Raw genomic sequence first — 7,224 nt, forward strand, 5'->3', positions numbered from 1 at the left:
GGGGTGTGGTAGAAGAGTATGTGAAGGGAATGGGAGGAGGAAAAGGATTGGGAATATGGCCAGGTATTTTTTAAAAAAATATAATAAATTTAGAAAATTAAAATTTATTCATTAATTGATTAATTTATTTGGGGGTTAAAGAAGGTTTTATTTGTATGTAGAACCACTGAAAGGGGGGCTCTGGATTCTGTCAACACAGTAGATTATACTGGAGTTATGAGGGCTCCAAACAGTAGTTGGTATATAAAGTGAGAGAAACTGTGATTTGGACCAATTACATGATTACAATGATGTGGTTTCCAGCAGGACTTTTGGTGGTCATGTGTGGTTTTGAACATCTAATGAAGTTGTTTCAGGGGATGGGCAAGCACAGGACCAGTCAAGCATTGTCTCCATGATATATGGGACAGATCCAAGTAGCTGGTGGCTCCAAAGATCTCCACCCACACTTTATGTGGCCAAGGGTTTCTTAAAGGACTTTCCAGCAAACAAGATATCCTGCCCAGCTCTTCCTAGATTCTGAGGATCTGTTTGCACTTGCCCAGGTGCTTGGATTAGCAGGAGGCACCAGTTTTGATCTTCTCAGTGCAGAACCCCACCACCAGGTCAGCAATAAAAGTATCCTCAATGTACCCAGAGTAATGGGATTCCATGATACCCAACCTTTGGACTGGGCCAGCTTGCACTCCTTTTATGGTTCACTTTGAGCAGGAAGTAGCTGTATTACATCTTTCCCACAACCTTTGCAATGCATTTAGGGTTGGTTACCATGAGATCACCCCTAACCACCTGGAAGCCTACCCTAGCTGTGAACTTCTGCAGAACTTCCTAGTCATCCTGGTCAAAGGGGTCTTCAATGGACACCACTGGATACTCTGAATGAAGGAATTTTACAGGTCAGAAATATGGTTGGGCATGATGCACTGTTGGAATCATAGGAGACTTGAAGTTCAGGTCATACTTGCCAGACCTGAAGAACTCACAGGCATCCATGTTTATGCCAATGACACCCTGGTCAGTGTAGAAGTAGGGGTGTGCTGCCTTCCAGCCCAGCTTCTGCATGGCTAGCTTTACACCCGAAATAACAAAACTCAAATTGTATTCATTTATACACTGCTTGGCCTATTAGCTCTAACCTCTTACTGGCTAACTGTCACATCTTGATTAACTCATTTCTAATAATTTGTGGAGCACCACGAGGTGGTGGCTTACTGAGAAGATTCTAACCTGTGTCCATCTCGGAGAGGAGAGATATGGCGTCTGACTCATTGCCTTCTTCTCAGCATTCTGTTCTGTCTACTCTGCCCACCTAATTTTCTGTCTATTAAAAGGCCAAGGCAGTTTCTTTATTAACCAATGAAAGTAACACATGACAGATGACCCTCCTACAATACAGTCAGATGACGCCATAGCTCTCCTCTCTGAGATGGACACAGGTTAGAATCTTCCCGATAAGCCACCACCATGTGGTGCTACACACATTAATAGAAATGGGTTAATCAAGATGTGAGAGTTAGCTAGTAAGAGGCTAGAGCTAATGGTCCAAGCAGTGTTTAAATGAATACAATTTGTGTGTTGTTATTTCAGGTGTAAAGCTATCCATGCAGGAGCTGGGTGGGAATGCAGCCCACCATTCCTTCTACAAATTGGCACCCACTAAAAGCAGGCCTGCCCACAGCTCCTTCTACAGGTCAGTGTAGTCAGTATTTTGAATTGCATACTTCAGTAGCTCTGGAGCTTCTTTATTCTTTAGGGTGTTAGGCACAAACCTGTTCTCAAGACCCACACTGGTGGCATCCTTCCTGCATTTCTCCTTGACAGTATTCTTCAGGTGGTGGTAAATCCCTGCTGTAATGTTTTGTAGGAGGTTCTTCGGTTCATGTGTTACTTTCATTGGTTAATGAGTAAAGAAATTGCTTTGGGCCTTATAGGGAAGAATTTAGGTAGGCAGAGAAGACAGAACTAAATTCTGGGAAGAAGGGCAGAGTGGGAAAAGCCAGGGATCTTCTGCATGAGATGGATGCAGGTTAGGATCTTTGGTAAGCCACAGTCACATGGCAATACATAGATTAATACAAATGGGTTAAATTAAGATGTAAGAATTAGCTAATAAGAAACTAGAGCTAATGGGCCAAGCAGTTTTAATCAGTGGGCAAACTGTTTTAATTAATACAGTTTTGGTGTGGTTATTTCAGGTGTAATCTAGCTGGGCTGCCAAAATAGACAATGGTCGCTCCTTGTGACAGTAATGTATATGGCTTCTCAGAAAGTGTAGGCACCCACAGACAGGATTATGAACTCTTACAAGGCCAGCTTTTTTGCCAGCATTAGAACCACCATTTATCACATTGAAAGTTGGGATTCACAGAATGACTTCAGGGTTCCCAGCCAAATCAGAGTTGTGAGGGTACAGAGACACCCTGTTTCCATGGCCCCAACTTTTCAGACAGTACGGACACTTCTAGTGTGACATTTGAACCAAATTTAGATTCATTTTTCTGTGTCATCCATCTTGATTTTCAATTTGTCTGTCTTCTCTTGCTTCCCAACATTCAATTTCTTGCTACCTAGAGCAGGTGCCATAGTTTTATTGATGTGCTCAACAGCCCTTAGAACCCCTTTCCTAGTAGCATTTCTTATTGTCTCAGAGTTTTATGGCCTTGTAGATGTCAGTGGAGACACTGCTGGGCACAGCAGCTGGAAGAGACCATGAGACAGGCAGAGATCAACTTTAACACTGGTATTCCCTGAGAGTCAAAGATCTCTTTGGCATGAATCTCAAGAAAATACATGGTGAATTTCTGGCCTTTGGATTGCCACAAAGGAAAGAAACAGTTTTCTGCAGACATAGAAGACCGCATTCAATAGTATTTAATAATCACAAAAAAAAATAATTACCACCAGAAAATGAAATAAAACTGGAAATGAAAATTGTAGGGTGTCAACAAAAACCACATAATTAACCTTTTGAGAACATTCATCATCTCTTCTGACTTTTCCATTAACACCAGGAATTCCTTAGAGAATGCAATATTATGGACCAGTGTGAGTAATCACCAGTTCTGTGCATTGAGTTTCTAAGATTATATAAATATAATTAGTTAGCCAGTCCCTCCATGTCATCGCTTGATCACTGTAAACCAGGACTACACAGCCCTGCTTGCTCTTCCTAGAATATTCTACATCAGGAAGTTCTTTTTTTGGTTTTTTGAGACAGAGTTTCCCTGTAGTTTCTAGAGCCTGTCCTGGAACTAGCTCTTATAGAACAGGCTGGCCTCAAACTCAGAGATCCCCCTGCCTCTGCCACCCAAGTGCTGGGATTAAAGGCGTGCACCACCACCGCCCAGCAGGAAGTTCTTATATTCACTTCAGTATTCAAGAGTGAGTTTGAGCATTCACAGCCAACAAGCAAGGGCAGGTTTGTCATATTCACAGCCCTTCATCATGTCCACACAGACCCACAGTTTAGACATGTAAGTTCTGAGGGAATTGAAGATGAAGAAGAAATTACAGGAATTAATTCTTCTTCCTAAAAATATGAACTATGATAATTTGGGAAGCATGATGGTATAATAACTGTAATGCAAATTTTGAGTTTCTCTTCTGGATTTTTTTATGTTCTTAGTTGTGATGGCAGTCCTCAAATTATCATTGAACTATCCCCAGTGTCTCTTCCCCACACTTCTACAACAAACAAGAGCATGAAATTGAACTAAGTTGTTTCATAAGCAACCTAAAGTACTGTGGCTATGCTGATGAGGGTGTCAGTAGCTGTACTTTGAACTAAGCTACTATGTGTGTGATTGTTAAGGCCTTTCCTGGCTGGAAGATCCAATCTCTATATTTTATGTATCTTACTTCCTCAGAACAGGTCTTTCAAATTCCAAAATTATAAGCATGTGCATAATTATCATTTTATAGAAGGTGAAAGACAATGACAGCATTCCTGTGTAACATCTGCTTGATCAGGTAGAAATGAGTGAAGTCTTCTCCTAGTTACTTTGCCTGATTAAAACAGAAAATGATCTTTTCAGTGAAAAATCATTTAGTAATGCTTACTTCTAAAATAAAAGGCATGGTTTTCAGATCCTTTATAGTGGAATGTCCACTTCTCGTGAACTGCAGGTAGTTTATTTAAGTTGCATTTGGAACAGTCTCAAATCATCAAAGCAATAATTCAACTCAGGCTTTTCTATTTCCCTTGGTCCATATTTGGCCTCACCCTCTGAAGTTCTGGGGTTACAGACCTACAAAGTTTGTGTTCCATTTTTTTGGATATTTTTCCTGCTGTGAGCATCCTACATCATTCTGAAACTCAGCCACTACACTTTTAATGAGGAAATGAAGTCAAGTCCCTACATAATTTCTAGTTTGAATTATGAGAGTTTAAGAAGATACATGCTGCGAAGACCCCTGGATATATTCTTAAAACTTCATAATTAGTAATCCATGAACATATACATATATGCATAACAATGAGTGGTGATAGAAGCTATGAATGTAGAGTGGGATGAGTCATTTAGGGGGTTTGAAGAGGTTAACTGTAACAAAAAAATGTTATATATTATAATTTGGAATATAAAAGTAATCAAAATAAGTGAAACCAAACCAAACCAAAACACTTCACAATCAAAGATGACCATTTGTTTGAAGTATTTTGTTTCTGCTATGTATTTATGTGAATTAGAACATGTTATAAGTAATTCTGAAACATATTAACTATAATATGACCAATTATTAGTATTTCTTTCTATGTGCTTTCCTCCTTATACAGTATTTTTTGTATATTGATATAACTGACCACTTCTAACTTTCACTTTTTGGCTTCTAGGGCCTAAAGAGTCATTACCACAGACATGAAATGAACAACACATATTTTATACATTAAGTCTTTCATCTCAAAACACTGATTTCCATATATTTGGTTCTCTTCACATTTTCATTCAATTCAGGAAAGTGCCCTAGAATTGACCCAAGATAAATATTTTGTTGTTTGATTCTCTGCCAAACAACATGATTCCATGGACTTGTTGGGTCATCTAATGGTATTTAAGAGGTGTACTCTTGGGTTATACAAAAATTGTTGAACATATTCTCACCTGAAGATAAAAGAATGTATAAGGCATTGAAACAAATGGAAAGTCAATTTTGTGTGTTGTATAATGACCAGTTTATATTTTCACAAAATTTTATGGTCCAGTGCCCTTTGGAAAAACTCCCAATAAGCTCATATTTTCTGTATTCATAGGATTTTAAATTTGAGCAAATAAATGTAAGGCAAATGTTATTACTTTCCAAATGGAGATGAGTTGTTATCCTGTGGTTTATATGAGCATGTGGCTATGGAAAATAACACAAATTTTCTCTTGATTCACTGATTCCCAGCAGAGGCCACTGTCTTTCCCCTGGCAGACAAATGAAAATATTCTACATGCGAGTTTATATCATATTGCATTATCTTGGAAGAATTGTTACTAGATAAATTTCACCATTTTTGAGAGCACATATTAAGAGGATGTCTTTTAGGGGAAGAGAGTGAAAATAAGCATGCAAATGGATGATATTTATATGTGATGATATCATGAAGCCAATAGTTTATACAGTAATACAATAAAGGGGTAATAGCATCTAGGTTATACTGATTGTTTTAATAGGAACAATTAACTGATGAATATTATAAGACACAGACATTTATTGTTGCAAGTCTGGCAGTTACCATATTTTTATAAGGTAAAATAGCTACTGATATGGATAGAGTAATAGAGATGAGCTATTGGATGATTGAAGTAATTATGTGACATAATTAACAAGTCTGCTCACTACTACTTAGAGAATAACCAGGAAATATTTTTAAGTTATTTTGCATGCCTGGTTCTGGCTCATGGACAATGGGAGCCAGCCAGGGTCAGAAATCCCTGTTTGCTTGTATTGTTTCATAGCCCAAGTTTTATTCTGAGTAGTTAACCATGTTCTACAGAAATAGAAACTCCAAATTTGGTTACTTGAACAAATGGAGATTTTCAGTGTATAATTTTATCACAGTTCTCTGGAGACAGAACAGAACTGCTTTGATCAGGCAGCTGTTCATCAAGATTATGCTGTCTGACTGGCCAACTTGCAGTCTTCCTGGTAAAACAACTGGGAACACTCCTTTAGCTAAATTCTGCTTTATGTGATTTAAGATTTTCTAAGCAATTTATAGGTCATTTTAAATGTCAACTTATTATTCTCAGTTTTCAGTTTATGTATATAAATTTGGTACTTAAAAACTATTGTATTTGGGAGTTCCTTTGTTTCAATAGCCTGTCTGCAGCAAGGTAGGCCCTCTCCGGAACTCCCTGGCCAGCAAAGACACTGGATATTAGGACCAGAAGACACATCTGGGAGGTGAGTGACTTCCTGGCCCCTCGGCAGCAGCCTGGGAGATGGATCACAGCCACTCCCTGACGCCCTACACTTTCTAGTCTTCTGGCTGGGGCTAGTCTCCCTGGCTACTGCCTCTCTCTTCCTACCCCACCCAGCCTGCACCTAGAAAAACCATCCCTTCTTCCTCCCCTCTTCAGGTTCATAACATCTCCAGCTCAGCCCTATCAGGGCACTGGGAATGTGTAGGGAGTACAACCAGTGGGTGGGTGTTTCTTTCTTTCAATAGCCTGCCTGCAGCAAGGTAGGCCCTCTCTGGAACTCCCTGGCCAGCAAAGACACTGGATATTAGGACCAGAAGACAAATCTGGGAGCAAAGACACTGGATACTAGCACCAGAAGACTCAGCTGGGAGCAAAGACACCGGATATTCATACCAGAAGACACATCTGGGAGCAAAGACACAAGATCTTAATACCAGAAGACACATCTGAGAGGCATCCCTCAGCTACCAGGAATTCCTGACTCAGTGCTGTGGAGTCCCATCTGACTGCCTTCCCTAGAGTATTCAAGTGTCTTGACCCTGTACCAAGGCTACCTACCCAGAGGGTGAGAGGCTGCCCTCCAGGCAGGTCTGAGGAGCCCTGCAAGGAAGTGTGGGCTCCGTCAGATTGCGCTGCAAGGAATAGCTCCTGCTCTGGCACTGAGGAGATCCACCCAGAATCAGTCAGAGCAAGGATTATAACACGTCACCAAGTCTCTCCTAGCTCCATTTGAAGGAAGAGATGGGCAAGAGCCAATGCAAGAACTCCTCCAACAACCCAGAATAAACAACAGATATTAAGTGCTACAAAGGAAAAA

At 40.0% G+C, this 7,224-nt stretch overlaps 1 pseudogene; it reads right to left on the bottom strand.

The window, feature by feature from the left end:
• Positions 1 to 450: 450 nt before the first annotated feature.
• LOC119799896 lies at positions 451 to 2,792 on the bottom strand (annotated as a pseudogene).
• Between the last annotated feature and the right edge of the window lie 4,432 nt (positions 2,793 to 7,224).

This window comes from Arvicola amphibius, chromosome 13 (genome assembly GCF_903992535.2).
Source record: "Arvicola amphibius chromosome 13, mArvAmp1.2, whole genome shotgun sequence".
NCBI classification, from domain to species: domain Eukaryota; kingdom Metazoa; phylum Chordata; class Mammalia; order Rodentia; family Cricetidae; genus Arvicola; species Arvicola amphibius.